Here is a 17,548-nt window from a genome sequence, read left to right as displayed (position 1 = left end):
GAGTGGACTAATTGCCCTCCAAGGTCTCCGCCAGCCCTCTGGCTCTGATCCCAAAGCGTTTAGGAGCGCTTTCCCTGAGAAATTGGACTCCGTTGGGGCCAGTCTCCCTTGAGATCCAACAAATATCGCAACAGCAACAACAAAAAATCGACAAAGAAATAGAAACCAACACACCCACAAAGTTTTGGGGTTTGTTTTTCCCTGCAGGGCAGTAGCAACTCATTAGGTAGAGTAGTATCCGAGGAGCCCAAGGAGAGGAAGGTGGAGGGGAGCAAACGTGAAGACAGTAGCAGGCCCCGAGCTTGGTAAGACTGTGGCTCACTCCATTCTGCACCTGACGCTCTGCTTGGTTTCAGCTCCATGGTACAAGATGCCCCTACCAGATTAACCTCGTACCGTCATCTAGTCTCACCACCACGCTGCTAACTCAAGCGTTGACTGATACCATTACCTCCCTCAGGCTTCTCTCTCCTCTGGTCGGAGGGCAGAGGACCAAATTCCTTCCAATGCCTCCCTCTACAGAGGGAAGAAACGGAACTTTTTGGTTTTCTCCACTACATCTGCTGCTCTGCCTGGTTTCAAGTCCACGGAGCAAGATGCTCTTGGCCGGTACCCCCTGGTTCCTTTCTTCATTTTCTTGTTTCCTTTTATGTGTTGTCCTCCCTCCCCCCCCCATTAGAACAAAGCTACTTAAGGGCAGGGATTCTCTTTTTATTAAATTGTATCCTCAGCTCTTAACACAGTGCTTGGCACATAGTAGGAGCTCAATAAATGTTTGTTGGATTGGGTTAAAGAGGGGAGAGTAGTAAAGCGGAAATGTTCTCTGCTCTGGGTACAGGAGTGATCCTGGGGCTCTGCGGAATTCCCCGCAAGTGAACAGACAGTTTTGGCCACTGCAGCTTGGCTGCCCTCGGAGGCAGGGGCTTGAAGGTACGTATCCATGAAAGAATAAAAAAGCCAGGTGATAACATCTTGTCCCTGGAGTATTTTTTAAGGAAGATGAGACAAGAACGATGCAGGGTGGAATGGAAAGAGGAATTTTGAGGCATTTGAGGGTTTCTGTGGCTCGTTCTCTTCTTCGGCTCTTAAAGGCGAGTTAAATCCCTGAAGGCCAGCGGTGGAAGGATGTTCTATTGTTCATCATTCATACTGCTTGTCCTTTTGTGCTCCAGAATTCGACCAAAATGAATTAATTCTTGCACAGCAACAGTGCCTGAACCCTTGCTGCTGGCGGAGTTTTATTTGCGCAGACTGCTGGATTTGGTATGTGGCCCCTTGTGTTCTTGAATTCCTGCCTTGGTCACTAGAAAACAAGGCTAAATATATCTCCTCTAAGAAGATTTTCCCCAGTACTTCGTATCTGTAACGCCCTTCCATCTCCGGCTGTACACAGCCCATAGGTTTGAACCGCTCTAAAGTACTCATCCGGTAATATTTAAGTGACTGTGTCTTCTTTTCCGAGGAGATTGTAAGGTTCATTGAGGGAAGCAGAGGAATCATACTCACAACAGTCTCTCTCTCTCTCTCTCTCTCTCTCTCTCTCTCTCTCTCTCTCTCTCTCTCTCTCTCTCTCTCTCACACACACACACACACACACACACACACACACACACACACACACTTTTACTAAGTCGTGATTAAGTGAGCTAGTGAAAGTGTAAGTCTGAGGGAGTGAATGGAGGGGAAAAAAATAGATATTCCAAAGGGAAAAAAAGGAATTATCTCTATCTCTCCTACATAGTTACAACACGTTTGGGCTATTTCAAGTTTGATAATATGCAGGGCTGGGTAAGGGGGAAAACGTTGTCTTCAGATCTTTGGGCCCACAGACGTTGCAGTTGTCCTTTGTGTATGAAAAGAACTCGCCCAACGTGGGGCTCGAACCCACGACCCTGAGATTAAGAGTCTCATGCTCTACCGACTGAGCTAGCCGGGCTAACGCCCCTGGCTGCTTGCAGGAGTTTGAAAATTATCAAATAAGTGTCCTGTGTACATTTTCAATATTGTAGGTTTCAATATCTTTTTAATGACGGTCTTGTGCCACTCTTTCCTAAATCCTTAAATAAATCCGACAAGGATCAACCCAAAGTGTTAAGAGCTTTTCTCACCTTTTCTTGAAAGCACTAGAGCGTTAATAGAGCACAGAACTTATGCTTATTCAAACTATCTCAATGTTTATTCTCTTGCCATACCCTCACCTCCACCCCCATCCTTATCCTACCATATTTTGCTTTCCATTCAAGGTGGCAAAAAAATAATAATAAATAAACGAGCAGCTTCAGACTAGAGGCCCTTTTGTTTTTTAAAAGGCTGAATTTTACAATCTTGAGACTACTACCTCCGGAAACTCCTGGACATAGATAACCCGGTACCGAAAAGCACCGAGCCTCCTCCAAGTGTTCTTATCACGGTTCATGAACGACAATGTTTGACAATATAAAACTGAAAATCTTAAAGATATGTTAGAGGAGATTTTTTTAAAATTTTGTTTCAAATCGATGAGAAAGAACGTAGGCGATTGGAGACCCTGGGTTCTTGGTTGTATCTCAGTTACACCTGTTCTCTTTGGTAAATAATATCCTATGTATTGAATGTTCTCTGAACTGATTACCTCTCCCTCTTGCACATAATTTGCACTTCAAATAACTCATTTTTTTTGTTGTTAATATGCAGTATTTTATAAGGCAGCGCCATTTATTTTCCTTCTCTCATTATCATCTCTGTGTATGTGTGTGAGCTCACTAGGAATATCACCTTCTGAAAAGATCTCCAAAACCATGCCGAAAAGTTTGAAATTGATTGACAAACATTTGAAACCAATGGCAAAAAGACATTGCAATAGAATTGGCCCTGTGGGATAATTTTTCAGTACAGTTCAAACAAAGTAAATGAAATCAAACTATCTTTGTAATTTAAAACAGATATTGCTTACTACTTGTCACTTGACTACTGCCTAGTAGATGGTCAATAAATGTTTATTGACTAACTGACTAACAATATCATATGAGTAGTGGGAGAGATGGGAAGAACTATCTTCTTTTGGTTGCCTTTTCTAAAACTGCCATCTTATCAATTAACCAATAAATATTTATTAAACACCTATTATGTGCCAGGCACTGTGCTAAGCACTGGGATACAAGAAAGTGGAAAATTAGTAACTGCTTTCAAGGAACTTACAGTCTAATGGCGATAACAAGCAAACAAATATGTATTTATATGTATGTACATATATATATCAAGCTATATAGAGAATAAATAGGAAATAATTAACAAACGGAAGGCACTTTGATTAAGAGAGGTTTGGGAAGATTTCCTGCAGAAGATGAGATTTTAATTCGAACTTAAAGGAAGCCAGAAAGATTAGTTAGTTAGCTAAGAGGGCGGGAGAACTTTCCAGGCCAGAGAGAATGCCTGGCGCTGAGAGATGGAGTGTCTTCTGGGTGGAACAGTTAGGAGGCCAGTATCACTGGTTCGAAAGTATATTTTGGGGTAAGGTCTAAGACTGAAAAGATATGAAATGGGTGGTAGGTTATGAAGGATTTTGAATGCTAAATAATGTATTTTGTATCTGTTGCTGGAGGCAATAGGAAGCCACTGGAGTTTACTGAATGGGGAGAGGTGACGTGATTGGACTAGTGTTTTGGGACAATCACTTTTAGTGGCTGAATGGAGGATAGATTGGATGGTTGAAGCAGATTCACCAGCAGGCTTTTGCAATATTCAAGGCATGAGGTGATAAAGGCCTGCACTACTCACATGACAGTGTCAGAGGAGAGGAGACCATTTGGAGAGATGTTGCAAAGGCGAAATCAGCAGGCCTTGGCAACAGTTTGGACGTGTAGATTGAGAGATAATGAGGAATCCAGGATGACTTCTAGGTTTTGAGCCTGAGTGGATGTGGCTCTCTATAGCAATAGGGAAGAGAGAAGGGTATAGGAGAAAAGACAATAAGTTCTGTTTTAGATATTTTGAGTTTAAGATGTTTACTGGACATTCAGTTTGGGATGTCTGAATGGTAGTTGGAGATGTGAGATTAGAGGTCAGCAGGGATATTGGGGCAGGAAATGTAGATTTCTCACTTGGATGGAAAAAAACAGGGAATGGGAGTATATCCCAGGAATTCTTTTACCGTTACTATGCACCCAGTCCTGTGTTCTAAAATTATAACATCTATTAAGTTCCAAATGCCTTATGCTGGAATGCTCTCCCACCTCACATAAAGCTTTGGAATGTCTAGCTCTCTTGAAGACAGACTCAAATTTGATTTAAAAATGCCAGGAAAACTGGAATGCAGTTTGGAAGAAATTAAATTTTAGACCAACATCTGATGACATAAATCAAAATAATTTCCAAGTGGACACATGACCTAAATATAAAAGGCTACATTGTAAACAAATTAGAGGAGCAAGGAAATCAACTTTCAGATCTATGGATAGAAGAGCTCATCACTATAAAAAAATAGAGAGAATAATAGAAGTAAAATGGACAATTTTGATTATATAAAAAAATGAAAAGCCTTTTGCATGAATGAATCAAGAATAATAAAAATTAGAAGGGAAATAAGAACAGAGGAAAAATCTTTGCAGCAAGGTTTTTTTTTTTAAAAAACAAAAGTGTCACATTCAAGATATACTAGGAATGAATTCAAATTTAAAAGGCTAAAAGCCATTCCTCAATAGATAAATGGTCAAAGGTTATCAAAAGGCAGTTTTCAAAAGAAAAAAATCAAGTTATCAACAACCACATGAGAAAATGCTCTACATCATTAATAATTAGAGAACATATTGTGGTATGTGAATGTAATGGGTTATTACAGTACCGTAAGAAATGATGAATGGAACAATTTTGGAAGAAAATGGAAAAACTTCTTATGATATCTTCTAGAGTCCTTCCCTACATTCAGATGCCTTAAACCTTCCCTGGTTTCCAGTTTGAATCCGAGCCCTTTCTCCAGGGCTACCCCTACCTCTTCTACTTATCTGTTAGCGTCCTATGCTTTTCAGAATAGTTTGTTAGCTCCTGGAGGTCTGGAAAGAGTATGAGTAATTTTAAATTGTAGACGTCCAATGGGCCGGAAGCAGTAGTGCTCCATACTGTAACTGCTCACTCAAAAGAGTCATGCCGTGTTTCCGCCCGGTTTCGAAACGGGGACCTTTCGCATGTTAAGCGAACGTGATAACCACTGCACTACGGAAACTGAGCGTGCTAGGGCTTTTCTCGTTAAAGGAGACTCCATGAAAAAGTTCAGCTAAGACAAGTCAAAATATTTTTCTCTGTGTCCCTCCTATCAAAATATCTTGACCCCAGACTTGAGTTTTGCGGAACTCTTATACCTGCTCTTATCTACTTCCTCACTGGGGCTTTCCTTGCGAGTCCAAAAGGAACCCCAATCTTGGCGGCTGCTGCTCCCTCCTTCCCCTTCCGAGGCAAGCCTGGGTTTGCCTGCCACTCCCTGCTCTAGATCCTTGCTGTCCCGAAGTCCCCTGCAGTCGCCGCCACCCTCGAGTGCCACCTTCACGGATCCTCTAATGCGCCCTCTTTTCCTTGTGCTTCCTTTAGGAGTCCTGGCCTAGTAGTCTCACCCTTAGAACAGCCGAGAGTCCTGCAAAACAGGACTTCGGTGCTGGAATCTGCAGGACAAATGTCCTCTGGACTACAGGGCTAGGGCATCCTACTAGTGTCCCGCTGGGATCAGTGGGCCTGGACCACTCTTTCGCCTGCTGCTGCTCGTGGGGAAGCTTTCACTGGGTTTGCTGCTGCGCGGGTGGGAAAGTGGGGTAGCATTAGCCGGTGCTTCGCCGCTAGGCCGCGCCGGCGCTAAGCCAGAAACACTGACAGCTAACTACAAACCACTGCTCACTTTCCACATCCTTCTTGATTCCCAATTCCCAATTCCCCCTCACCGTCCCAAATGTTGTCAATCCAACTCCTTTTAGTGAATCTCTTTGTAGGAAAAACCTAATTTTGGAGACTTCTGTACCTGGACGGATTGGGATTTCCTTCTTTTCCCTAAAGTTGGATTGCCCAACTGAATTTGTTAGGGGAGGAGTGAACTGAGTCTCTAATCCAACGATTCCCCACCCCTCAACAGCTAATGAAAACACCTAAGGGGCCTTATAACAGAGCAGGGAGGTATAGATGTGTTAGGAAACTTGTATTTTGCCTGAAGAGTTTAGTTTGTAAGGACAGTAGGCCTTTGGCTAATAGGAAAGCTGTCTAAACCACTACAAAGCTAAGGCTGCATGACCTGGAGGGAGTCGAGGCATTGCTGAAGCAGCAATCAACTTTGAGGAATGTGACCCTGGCTCTCTACTGGAGGACAGGTGGAAGCGAGGGAATTTCTCTCGGCTTCTCCTCCCTTCCCCTTTGGCGCTTCACATCCAGAAGCATGGCTACTTACTTAAGCTCGGGAAACCAACATCCATCAGCGAGCAAGAGATACCAATTTCACTATCTCCCTCTCCTTCCCACCAAATATACATAGAGTAAATGGGCTAGCAGTCGCTTAAATGGTCTTGGATCTGTATCAAATTAGAAGAGAGCGGTCTATGATGGATTCACACTCTGGCAGTTTGAGAATCTAGTGGTAGAGAAAAACAGACGCAGGGAGTCAAGTTAGTCTAGCAAAGGCGCTTCGAAGGAGATATTTTCTTGGGAGGGAGGGAGGGCAGCAAGGTGAGGACTCCAGGAGATAAAGACCATGAGGTCCTGGAGTGTCGAGGACTGGATTCGCTTGTGCTTCACTATCAGTTTACTCTTTCCCATTCTTCCCACTGACTGAGTGTTTGTAGGAGAGTACGCTACAAGGTGCGAGGTGGGGTGCGTAGATTTTACAGCTGATTGGTCCTACTTTGCCACCGCGGTAAATGCTTGGAGCTAATTATATCTATTGGCTGACTGTTACGGGAAGCGTCCCCCTCACCCCAGTACTTACCTCCCCCACCCCACCCCCCGCCTCCAGGGTGAAGGGGTCCTAAGCTATAGCTTGACGAGTGCGGATACACAGAATACCTTTAATTGCCTGGCGAAGTAGTGACCGCGCTTGGGACCCAACCTTCAAGGTCTTGTGTCGACGAGGGGAGTAGCTCTCAGAGAGTATGTTGTACCTGGACGAGAGGAAAAATAATTTGCAAAGACTTTACAATAACTACTGAACCTCTCAACAGAACCACAATAAAACAAACAAACAAACAAAAATGGAAACGCCGTGCGGAGGCAGACGAGGTGGCCGAGTGGTTAAGGCGATGGACTGCTAATCCATTGTGCTCTGCACGCGTGGGTTCGAATCCCATCCTCGTCGTGTTTCTTTCATGGCTGACAATTTGATAACTTGTACTTCCTGAGCCTACTTATATTCCTGCAATCTCACCGTCCTGGAGTGGTGGCAGCATGTTTTTCCAAGGGAATTTGTACGAAGTCCCTAAAGAACCCAGGCTCTTCCATTCTTCTTTGACGTGGAAATTATGCGCTCGGGGCCATCTCCAGTCTTCCTGATCTATATCTTGCCACTGGACCTAGATGGCTTCGGAAGAGAAAGGGAGGCTGGTGACCTTGCACAGCCCTCTTTCACTTAAATCCAATTCACATATAAGTCATGGCGTCATTTTCCTGAAGTCAAGGTCCTCTTTGAGAATAAAGGACAAACGCATACGCCCGCGTGAACTTCTTCAGAATCAGTGTCTGAGGAAGTCTAAAGGGTCCCAGGGGGGGAAAAAAAAGGCTATTCCAAGAGCACTTGGTTAAAATCTTCACCTCTGCGCTTCTCAGACTCTCCAAATAATTTTTCAATACATAAATTTCTGAGCCTTTGGTCAAAAGGTATTCGAAAGTGGATAGACATAAAGTAGGGAGAAAGGATTGCTCGAAGGGGTGGGAGTCTGGGGATCAGTGTTTTCGAAAGCTATGTGCAAGAATAGAAAGGTGTATCAGGTACTGGGAAGCAGGAAGGCGTAGGTGTATCAGTGGCATGTTTGCGCTTTACGGAAGAGGTGAGAAGTCGGCTTAGTTTGAGACAATTTTTGGCTATAGCAAGTCTCCTAGATTAGGGCACGTAGTAAACGATAGAAAGACTGTGATTCACTTATATGGAAAGAACAAGCAGACACACAATCACTATGTCCTGAAAAAATGATAGCGAAGAGCCACTTAGCAGATGTAGTCGTGGCCGAGTGGTTAAGGCGATGGACTAGACATCCCCTGGGGTTTCACCGCGTAGGTTCGAATCCTGCCGACCACGTTTCTGAAAGATGCTGAAGTCCTAAGCAGGTTCATCAGCTTACTTTATGTGCTTCTTCTGACATACGTGCACAATCGGTCCCTCCGGAGGGATCGGGTTTTTTGTTGTATTTGTTTTACTTATTATCATTATACATTATCTTTGAATAAAGAGGCAACTGGTGGTGTAGTAGCCAAAGGACGCTAGACTTGAAGGCAGACAGATCTGACTTCAAATATGACTTCAGGCACTTTGGAGTTCCGTTGATCTTGAACAAGTCGCTATCATTCTGTGCCTCAGTTTTCTCATATGGAAAATGGGGATAGTTAAAAACACCCAGTTTCCAGGGTTGGCATGAGAACAAATATTGGTAAAGCGGTTTGCAATCCTTAAAGTTTTATACCGTACAAATGTTAGCTATTACAAAGACATAGATGGAATTCTCATCAAATTTGCCAAAAACAATTCACTGGGAGCTATATAGCTAACAGTGCGCAATGAAGTCTGGGTCCAGAAGGATCCTGATAGACTAGAGTATTGGCATGAGTCTAATAAGATGAAATTCAACAGGTTTAAAGGCAAAATCTTACACTTGGGAAGAAAAAAACTTCAGTGAGAAAAAGAAAAGTTTAAGCTTTGATTTCATGTGCACTTTCAACCTTTGACAAAAGGGCCTATTAGTATGATTGGCCAGGTAGTAAAATGTTTCAGTACAGTTCAAATAAGGAAATGAAATTAAACTTTTTTTTAAAATGGAGATGTGTTATAGCAGTGATGTGGAGTGGAAAATACTTCACCCTTTGCCATTCTTAAAAATGCCCTTTTATACTTTTATGGGGAAGCAGGTGCGGAGTATATGCTAGCAATTCTCTGACTTTGGGTATGCTCCCTCCTCTTTCCTTTCCTGACTTTTGTTGTTCACTATCTAAGTCCTCATCTGTGCTCCACTCCCCACCCCTACAATGCTCTCTATTCTTACCTTAACTTTGGAATGTTAGCTCCCTTGAAGACTGAAGTGAAGTGACCCTTCATACAAGAAGACTTTCCTCATTCCATCCTGCCATCTTTCCCAGTTTTGAATCCTCCCTTGAAATTAATTTGCATATGTTTTGTATCTATTTATCTCTGCACAAGGTGGTTTCCCATTGGATTTAATTTAAATTGAAATAATTTGAGAATTATTGGCACAGTAGGTCTGGGAGTGGCATCGATTCCCAGACCATCTTGCTTTCACAGCTCAGTCTTTACAGCCATCATGTGGAGAAAGCACCTGTTATCTCCACCAACTTTCAATCAATAATGACATATGGCAGCTTATCCGAAGCAGCAAGTCACCCTAAGGAAGAGAGTGGAGGAAACATGACGGACAAGTCATCATCACCACCAGCTGGACCATCATCTCCCCTCAGATTCTGATGGAGACAGCCCAGAACCCTAAACCCAAGAGGCTTAGGAATAACATTGCTTCCAACCCAGTGACCTCAGCCATAATGCCGGGAAGCAATCCTTGTGGAGATGCATCCTGGCAACTAAGCCTGAAGGTTATTGCTACTGGGGAAAGTTCTTGCCTCCAGAATCCTTGGCACTTTCAAATGGCTCAACATCAGAAACCTGTATTTTATCAGTGGAAATGACATTAAAGAAGAAGCATTAACATCTGCTTTAGGGCTGAAGCCTAAGAACCATGGGGTTTTCCCGTCTTGTAGCTGAAAACTTCCTCATCTGTTGCCTCCCTCATTAGAATGTGAGCCCTTTGAGAACTGGGACAGTCATTCCAATTCTATTTGTGTCTCCAGTGCTTAACACAGTGCTTTGCAAATAGTAAGCACCTAATTAATGTTTCATTCATTCATTCATTCATTCATTCTCTTAGTAGGATATCAGCTCCTTGAGGTCAGGGACTAATTAATTTTCATATCCTCAGTACCCAGCCCGGTACCTGACATGTACAAGCACTTTAAATAAATTCCAGTTAGTTGTTAAATCAAAAGCCTCTATTATTAGTTATTGCCAGCTTTCCCCCCAATTAGCTATTCTTTTTACCTCATACGTTAGTAACCAGATCTGCTATGTGTACAGACAATATTGCTTTGCTCTCTGATGCAACCTCTCTTGACTGACATCTGAAACGTTTGGGGATTTAAGGGAGACCCCTATTCTAAGAGCCCAAGCCACGTGCCCTTGCATTTTACCATTACGTCTCTCTTTCTCCTTTAATCAAATTTCCATGTCTTCTCTCCTTTTACTGTAAATCCAGGACCCGGGGGGGGGGGAGGAAGCAGTAAGTTTGAAAAATGTCCTTCTCTAATCCTTATTGATTATATGAATGATACCTAACTTCTCACTCTGTCTCAGATGACCAGCAGATCACTGCTGAATAGAGACATCACTGGCTCAAGGCAAAGTTGGTTCAATTAATGATAGGAGTTGATATTTATATATTACTTTAAGGCATACAAAGCATCACATATACCAGTGCATGTAATATACATATACATATGTCAATATATTATTGGATGTAGGTACAACAAGGGGCATATTTTAATTCTACTTCCATAACTCAAGTATTTTCGATGGAAGAAAATACTATTCTCCATAGCACATAGGTGTTTATTTTGTGTGTGAGGGGGGAATCAGATGGAATTTTTTCTTTATAGCAAATGTTCAAAGTCTTCTGTGGGCATAGGAAGAGCCTGATAGGGAGCCAGAGTATGGGCAATGAAGGGAGAGAAATTTCAACAATCTCTAGGCAGTACAGGGGCTTCATCCACACTCTGGGAAATCAGTTAAGTAGTAGTAGAAGAAAAAATATGAAAATAATGTAGGTTGCCTCTCTCTGGCAGGCAGGGGGGCAACGAGAATTCCAAGTGAGAATCATATCCCTACAGCAGATTTATTGTCAATGTTTATGCCCAGGTGGATCTTAAATCCCCAGGGCTTTGGTGTACCCTTTTATAGAGAAAACTTCTTTAGGAAAATGTTTATGAAAATAATACATCTTCTAGCCAAAGCTGATTAGTCTGGGCTAGTTCTTGGGAGTCCTGAACCAAGGGTACCAACCACTGACTGTGAGTTTAAGAGAAGACCCCAGGACAAAAGGGTTAGGAAAGAAATGGAATGGACTTAAAACAGTTGATGTCGGTGGGGAATAATTATGTGTAAAATAAGTGGAGATAAACATGTATCATCCCTTAGATACCGCTCTAACATTTTACAAAATGTCCACAGATGTTATAATTGAAAGATATCCCACTCTAAAAGGAAAACAAAGGACTGTTTTCTGAAAAATCCAGTTACATGAGCCGTGGAAAGGTTCAGAGTGGGTAATTTGGAAAAATCTTAAGTGGAAAATCAGGAGAATGCCTTAACTATGTGTAATCTGGGAAACTAGCATGTAGAAGTACCTGCCTACAATGCACTCCTGGTAGGTGTTGTAATTTGGTTCTTGGTTCAGTTTGTAGGATTCTCTGAACAGCTACAACCCTTCATATACTCCATTCCTTGGTAGTACTGGCTCTTAGACTGCAGATTACAAGCAGTGGTTGGGGTTTGGGATGATTTCAGCATTACATGGCAGAAATTCTTCCCATAATCACCTCTTTACGTACACCTAACCTGAGCTGGGAATTCTTTTTCTTTTTGCGTTTTGCTTGTCCTCCCTCCCTCACAGCTCCCTCGTTTAATGGCATAGATGAAAGTCATGGACAATAGACACACGTTTTGGTAGCAATAATACCTAGTTTAAAGGCACAGACCAGTATTAAGCGGAGCAGAACAGTATGCAGTCGAACCGGAAGCCACGGGAAGGTGCTTTGACAGGCCTTGGAGACTCTCACCTGGACTCTGAGCTCCTCTCCTCACCAGCAGTTCGTGGCTCATTCTCACCTCTCAGCTCCTTCTCTCTGGTCTCTCGCTTACCTTTTCCTCAGTGTTCTCCGATAAGCGCCTCTCCGTGTCTTCAGTGATCCCTTGAAGAAAAAGGGAAAAGGACACTGGATTTAGTACTGTGACCTGGATTTGATTGGAAGTTGCTGCAGAGAGGATGAAGAGAAGTGGCCAAGATTTCGGCCTCCCACCAGTTATTTTTGTTTTACTCATTGCAGCATTAGCGGCCGGGCTCCAAACCCCTCCACTTTACTCATTAACATCCAAAGACAAGTATTAACGGAAATCCTACTCATTGCTAGTGTAAGACACTGTTATTAAACACTGGGCGAGACAAAAAACAAACCCAAAAAACCAAAAACCACAAAAAACAGTTTGTTAACGGAGCAGTTGGAAGAGACTTGGGATAACAAGATGTACACGCACTGACTGCTAAAGGTTAATGAGAGGATTGTCATTCAATGTGTTCTGGATAGGGTTGGGGAAATAGAAAGAAAAGAAGGAAGGAAGGAAAGACAGAAGGCAGGAGGGAAGGAAGGAAGGAAAGAAAAACTGTTTCCCCTGCCTCTGTGGTTTTAATGTTGATGCACTAAGAGGGAAGCACTTTCCCTGCAGAACTTTGTCTTCTTCAGTTCCCGACAGTTTCTCTTGGTGCCCCCTACTGAGTTTAATAGTCCAAGGAAACTAGACTAATTTGCCTTATAATGATGGTGATAACAATAAAATATCTAGTATTTTATGTAGCTCCTAAATGTTTGCAGACGACTTTGCAAACATTAATTTTATCGCCACAGTAATTTGCCCGTGATCCTACATCTAGCGTCTCAGGCCTCATTTGAGCTGAGGTTTTTCTGATTCCAGGCCAACACTCCATCCTCTGCACCATGCCTGAGGTAAGTCTGCCTCCTTGGTCGGGGGACAGCCTTACTTGGTGGAAAAATCAGGGCTGAGAAGAAATAGCAGGAAGGGTCAGCCACCTAGGCAAGCCCGCCAGGGCACACAAGAAGGAGGAAGGGCCTTTCTTTTTTCTTTTATTTCTGTTTTTTAATTTATTTTGATTTACCAACAATCACTTCCATATGCTTTTGAGTTTAAAATTTTTTCTCCCCCTCCCTCCCTCCCCAAGATGGTGCACAATCTGATATAGGCTATAAATATACATTCCTATAAAAATATTTTCACATTAGCGATGTTGTAAGGAAGAATTGGAACCAATGGGAGGAACCACCAGAAAGAGGAAACAAAACTCAACAGAAGAAAAAAAATAGCAAATAGTATGCTTCGATCTGCACTCAAACTCCATAGTTCTTTCTTTAGATGTGGGTAGCATTTTCCATCACAAGGCCTTGTATTGTTGGGAAGGGTTAAGTTTATGAGTATTAGTCATCGTACAATGTGGCTGTTATTGTGTACAACATTCCCTTGGTTCTGCTCACCTCACTCAGCATGAGACCATACAAGTCTTTCCAGGTTTTTCTAAAGTCAGCCTGTTCATCATTTCTTATAGCACAATAGTATTCTATTACATTCATATACCATAACTGGCTCAGCCATTCCCCAATTGATGGGCATCCTCTCAATTTCCAGTTCTTTGCCACCACAAAAAGAGCTGCTATAAATACTTTTGTACATGTGGGTCCTTTTCCCATTTGTATGATCTCTTTGGGATATAGCCCTAGCAGTGCTATTGCTGGGTCAAAGGGTATGCATATTTTTATAGCCCTTTGGGCATAGTACCAAATTGCTCTTCAAAATGGTTGGATCATTTCACAGCTCCACCAACAATGAATGCATTAGTGTTCCAATTTTCCCACATCTTCTCCAACATTTATCATTTTCTTGTTTTGTCATCTTGGCCAATCTGTGATGTGGTACCTCAGAGTTGTTTTGATTTGCATTTCTCTAATCAATAGTGATTTAGAGCATTTTTTCATATGACTATAGATGGCTTTAATTTCTTCATTTGAGAACTTCCTGTTCATATCCTTTGACCATTTATCAGTTGAGGAATGACTTATATTCTTATAAATTTGACTTAATTCTCTATCTATTTTAGAAATGAGGCCAGAAGGGCCTTTCTTTAAAAACTAACCTGCGGTATTTTCAATGCCAGAAAAGTATTTCCTCAAGGCTCCTATGTGAGTGTTCATCCGTGAAGTCAAACGGACACCCTGAAGAGTCTCTGGTGGCCAGAGAGCCAGGTAGAGGAGCAGTGAGTGCATGAAGGAAGAGGGGCTAGGGTGGGATGCGAAGGCCCGCAAATTCCAAACTTTTCCATTACACACAAAGGTCCTCTTTAACTTGGGTTCTCAAATGCTGGACCTTGAGGCGTTCTGTGGCTGCCAAAATTCAAAGGGCTCGTCCGGGATTTGAACCCGGGACCTCTCGCACCCTAAGCGAGAATCATACCCCTAGACCAACGAGCCGAGATATGAGAAGGGGAGAAAGCCCCCTCCTCCTCCTCCTCCTCCTCCTCCTCCTCCTCCTCCTCCTCCTCCTCCTCCTCCTCCTCCTCCTCCTCCTCCTCCTCCTCCTCCTCCTCCTCCTCCTCCTCCTCCTCCTCCTCTCCTCCTCCTCCTCCTCCTCCTCCTCCCTCCTCTCCTCCTCCTCCTCCCCCCCCCCGCCACTTGCCACACTTACTCCAAACTCCGAAATAACAGTCTCCTCAGGGAACTCATAGTCTCTCCCGATTAACGAATACAAGCGCAGAGTCAGCACCACTCACGGATTCAACATTCGCCCAGTATAGGACACCACCACTTCATCCCAATCCAGGGACCCTTAGCCTAAAAAACACCTAGTCGGTCAAGACTAGAGAGTCACCAAACACACAGCGGCACCTGATTTGAGAACTTTGTCATCATGCGCACCGGGGCGGGGCGGTTGAAGGCCTGCCCTTGAGGGCTCCTACCTGTAATTCCCCTCCCTAGGAAACGAGGAAGGAGAATTACACGATTTCATCTTGACCTTGGAATCTACCCCACTCCTCTCCAACTCTCCCAAGGGATTCAAAGGCGTGCTCACGTTGTTTTCTAAGCCCGAACATTTTACCCCTTCACTGACAACACACTGCTGCCCATTTTCAGGCACACCACATTTTGTTAATTCCTCAAATGATCCTTCGAAGATCTCCTTCGTCCCCTATGGCTCTCCGACAACTTCTCTTCTGTTCGTCTGTTCACGTACGCGCAGCATAACGTAGGCAAGCAATCTCCTTGTGGCCGGAAGATGCGTTGTTGGCGTCGAGGATTCAACACAGGAGTGCCTTGCACATAGTTAGCCCTTAATAACATTGAATTCCACTGTCCATCTCTCCTTGTCCCGCTCCCCCCCCCCCGCCGTTGTTCCTTTCAGCCTATTAGCAGCGTGGAGAGCCAAGTAGTTTTCTTCCGCTGTGAAAAGCCAGCTCGTTTTGTCTCATCCAAAAGGAAACGAGACCGTGTTTCCGCCCGGTTTCGAACCGGGGACCTTTCGCGTGTTAGGCGAACGTGATAACCACTACACCACGGAAACCCACCTCGAGCGATTGCTGCTCGAGTGAAGCTCTTGAAGAAATTGAGGAAGTTCACGTTAAAAACCTTGCCTCTAGTTCAGAGTTGCACTGGACACTATGGGTTCGGAATGCCGTCACAAAGGACACGCAGTTTGAGTTTTCCAGATGCGTTTTAAAGGTTGCAGATTTGCATAGATCGAGAGAAGTGCCTTTAGCAAAACGAGTCAAGAATGACCGTGGTAAGTTGTGGAGACTGTGAAGAAAGCTGGTTAGGAAAGAAGATCAAGTTAAAGCAGCATTTGCTACCAAGCTCTGGCTCCAAAATAACTGGACCTTCTGTCTTTATTTAAGAGTTGTGTATCTCCTGTAGTTCCCAGAACAGTACTCGTTAGAGATCAGACTTTCCTTTCTCAGGGGTTCACTTAATAAACCTCTTCCTGCTCAGCACTCTGGCTAGTTACCAGGATTTCTGATATGTCTGTGGAGATGTCAGACAAGAGCCAAGATGGGCTACCTGCGGTTTGCTTCCAAGGTTATACCGAGGAGAGAGAAAAAGAAGACCCCACAACCTGTGAGATTCGGACAAAGCATCACCCTGCTGCCTACTCCATCCTCTTTATCATGATGAAGCCCTTAGATGGGGAAATCTTACAATCTTCTCCTTTCCTGATTTTAGGTGTAGTTATTGATTCCAAATAACCAACGGGACTAAGACATCTTAGGCCTTAGGAGAAAATAATTTCTTTCTGAAATGAGATTTCTAACCCTCAACATCCCTGAATTTACTTAGTGCTCTACCTGGTCGCTTATTGAACGCCTCTCAACACCTTTCAAGCCTGACTCAAGGGAAACTTTCTGTGAAGGCATTCCGAACCCATAGTGTCCAGTGCAACTCTGAGCTAGAGGCAAGGTTTTTAACGTGAACTTCCTCAATTTCTTCAAGAGCTTCACTCGAGCAGCAATCGCTCGAGGTGGGTTTCCGTGGTGTAGTGGTTATCACGTTCGCCTAACACGCGAAAGGTCCCCGGTTCGAAACCGGGCGGAAACACGGTCTCGTTTCCTTTTGGATGAGACAAAACGAGCTGGCTTTTCACAGCGGAAGAAAACTACTTGGCTCTCCACGCTGCTAATAGGCTGAAAGGAACAACGGCGGGGGGGGGGAGCGGGACAAGGAGAGATGGACAGTGGAATTCAATGTTATTAAGGGCTAACTATGTGCAAGGCACTCCTGTGTTGAATCCTCGACGCCAACAACGCATCTTCCGGCCACAAGGAGATTGCTTGCCTACGTTATGCTGCGCGTACGTGAACAGACGAACAGAAGAGAAGTTGTCGGAGAGCCATAGGGGACGAAGGAGATCTTCGAAGGATCATTTGAGGAATTAACAAAATGTGGTGTGCCTGAAAATGGGCAGCAGTGTGTTGTCAGTGAAGGGGTAAAATGTTCGGCTTAGAAAACAACGTGAGCACGCCTTTGAATCCCTTGGGAGAGTTGGAGAGGAGTGGGGTAGATTCCAAGGTCAAGATGAAATCGTGTAATTCTCCTTCCTCGTTTCCTAGGGAGGGGAATTACAGGTAGGAGCCCTCAAGGGCAGGCCTTCAACCGCCCCCGCCCCGGTGCGCATGATGACAAAGTTCTCAAATCAGGTGCCGCTGTGTGTTTGGTGACTCTCTAGTCTTGACCGACTAGGTGTTTTTAGGCTAAGGGTCCCCTGGATTGGGATGAAGTGGTGGTGTCCTATACTGGGCGAATGTTGAATCCGTGAGTGGTGCTGACTCTGCGCTTGTATTCGTTAATCGGGAGAGACTATGAGTTCCCTGAGGAGACTGTTATTTCGGAGTTTGGAGTAAGTGTGGCAAGTGGCGGGGGGGAGGAGAGGAGGAGGAGGAGGAGGAGGAGAGGAGGAGGAGAGGAGGAGGAGGAGGAGGAGGAGGAGGAGGAGGAGGAGGAGGAG

General features: G+C 44.0%; 7 non-coding genes across 7 annotated transcripts; 3 read left to right on the top strand and 4 right to left on the bottom strand.

Annotated features, from left to right (window-relative positions):
• Positions 1–1,863: 1,863 nt before the first annotated feature.
• TRNAK-CUU (transfer RNA lysine (anticodon CUU)) lies at positions 1,864–1,936 on the bottom strand. Its single transcript has one exon. It is a non-coding gene; the product is annotated as a tRNA-Lys (tRNA).
• A 3,188-nt stretch (positions 1,937–5,124) lies between these two features.
• On the bottom strand, positions 5,125–5,197 carry TRNAV-AAC (transfer RNA valine (anticodon AAC)). Its single transcript has one exon. It is a non-coding gene; the product is annotated as a tRNA-Val (tRNA).
• Positions 5,198–7,218: 2,021 nt separating this feature from the next.
• Positions 7,219–7,300, top strand: TRNAS-GCU (transfer RNA serine (anticodon GCU)). Its single transcript has one exon. It is a non-coding gene; the product is annotated as a tRNA-Ser (tRNA).
• An 854-nt stretch (positions 7,301–8,154) lies between these two features.
• TRNAS-AGA (transfer RNA serine (anticodon AGA)) lies at positions 8,155–8,236 on the top strand. The gene has a single exon. It is a non-coding gene; the product is annotated as a tRNA-Ser (tRNA).
• Positions 8,237–14,454: 6,218 nt separating this feature from the next.
• Positions 14,455–14,526, bottom strand: TRNAP-AGG (transfer RNA proline (anticodon AGG)). Its single transcript has one exon. It is a non-coding gene; the product is annotated as a tRNA-Pro (tRNA).
• A 1,014-nt stretch (positions 14,527–15,540) lies between these two features.
• Positions 15,541–15,613, bottom strand: TRNAV-AAC (transfer RNA valine (anticodon AAC)). The gene has a single exon. It is a non-coding gene; the product is annotated as a tRNA-Val (tRNA).
• Positions 15,614–16,568: 955 nt separating this feature from the next.
• TRNAV-AAC (transfer RNA valine (anticodon AAC)) lies at positions 16,569–16,641 on the top strand. The gene has a single exon. It is a non-coding gene; the product is annotated as a tRNA-Val (tRNA).
• The last annotated feature ends 907 nt before the right edge of the window (positions 16,642–17,548 follow it).

This window comes from Phascolarctos cinereus, unplaced genomic scaffold (assembly GCF_003287225.1).
Source record: "Phascolarctos cinereus isolate Bilbo 61053 unplaced genomic scaffold, phaCin_HiC Scaffold_382;HRSCAF=991, whole genome shotgun sequence".
In the NCBI taxonomy this organism is placed as follows: Eukaryota; Metazoa; Chordata; class Mammalia; order Diprotodontia; family Phascolarctidae; genus Phascolarctos; species Phascolarctos cinereus.
The sequence above is the reverse complement of the archived record's forward strand: the minus strand, read 5'-3'. Positions and strand labels throughout refer to the sequence as shown.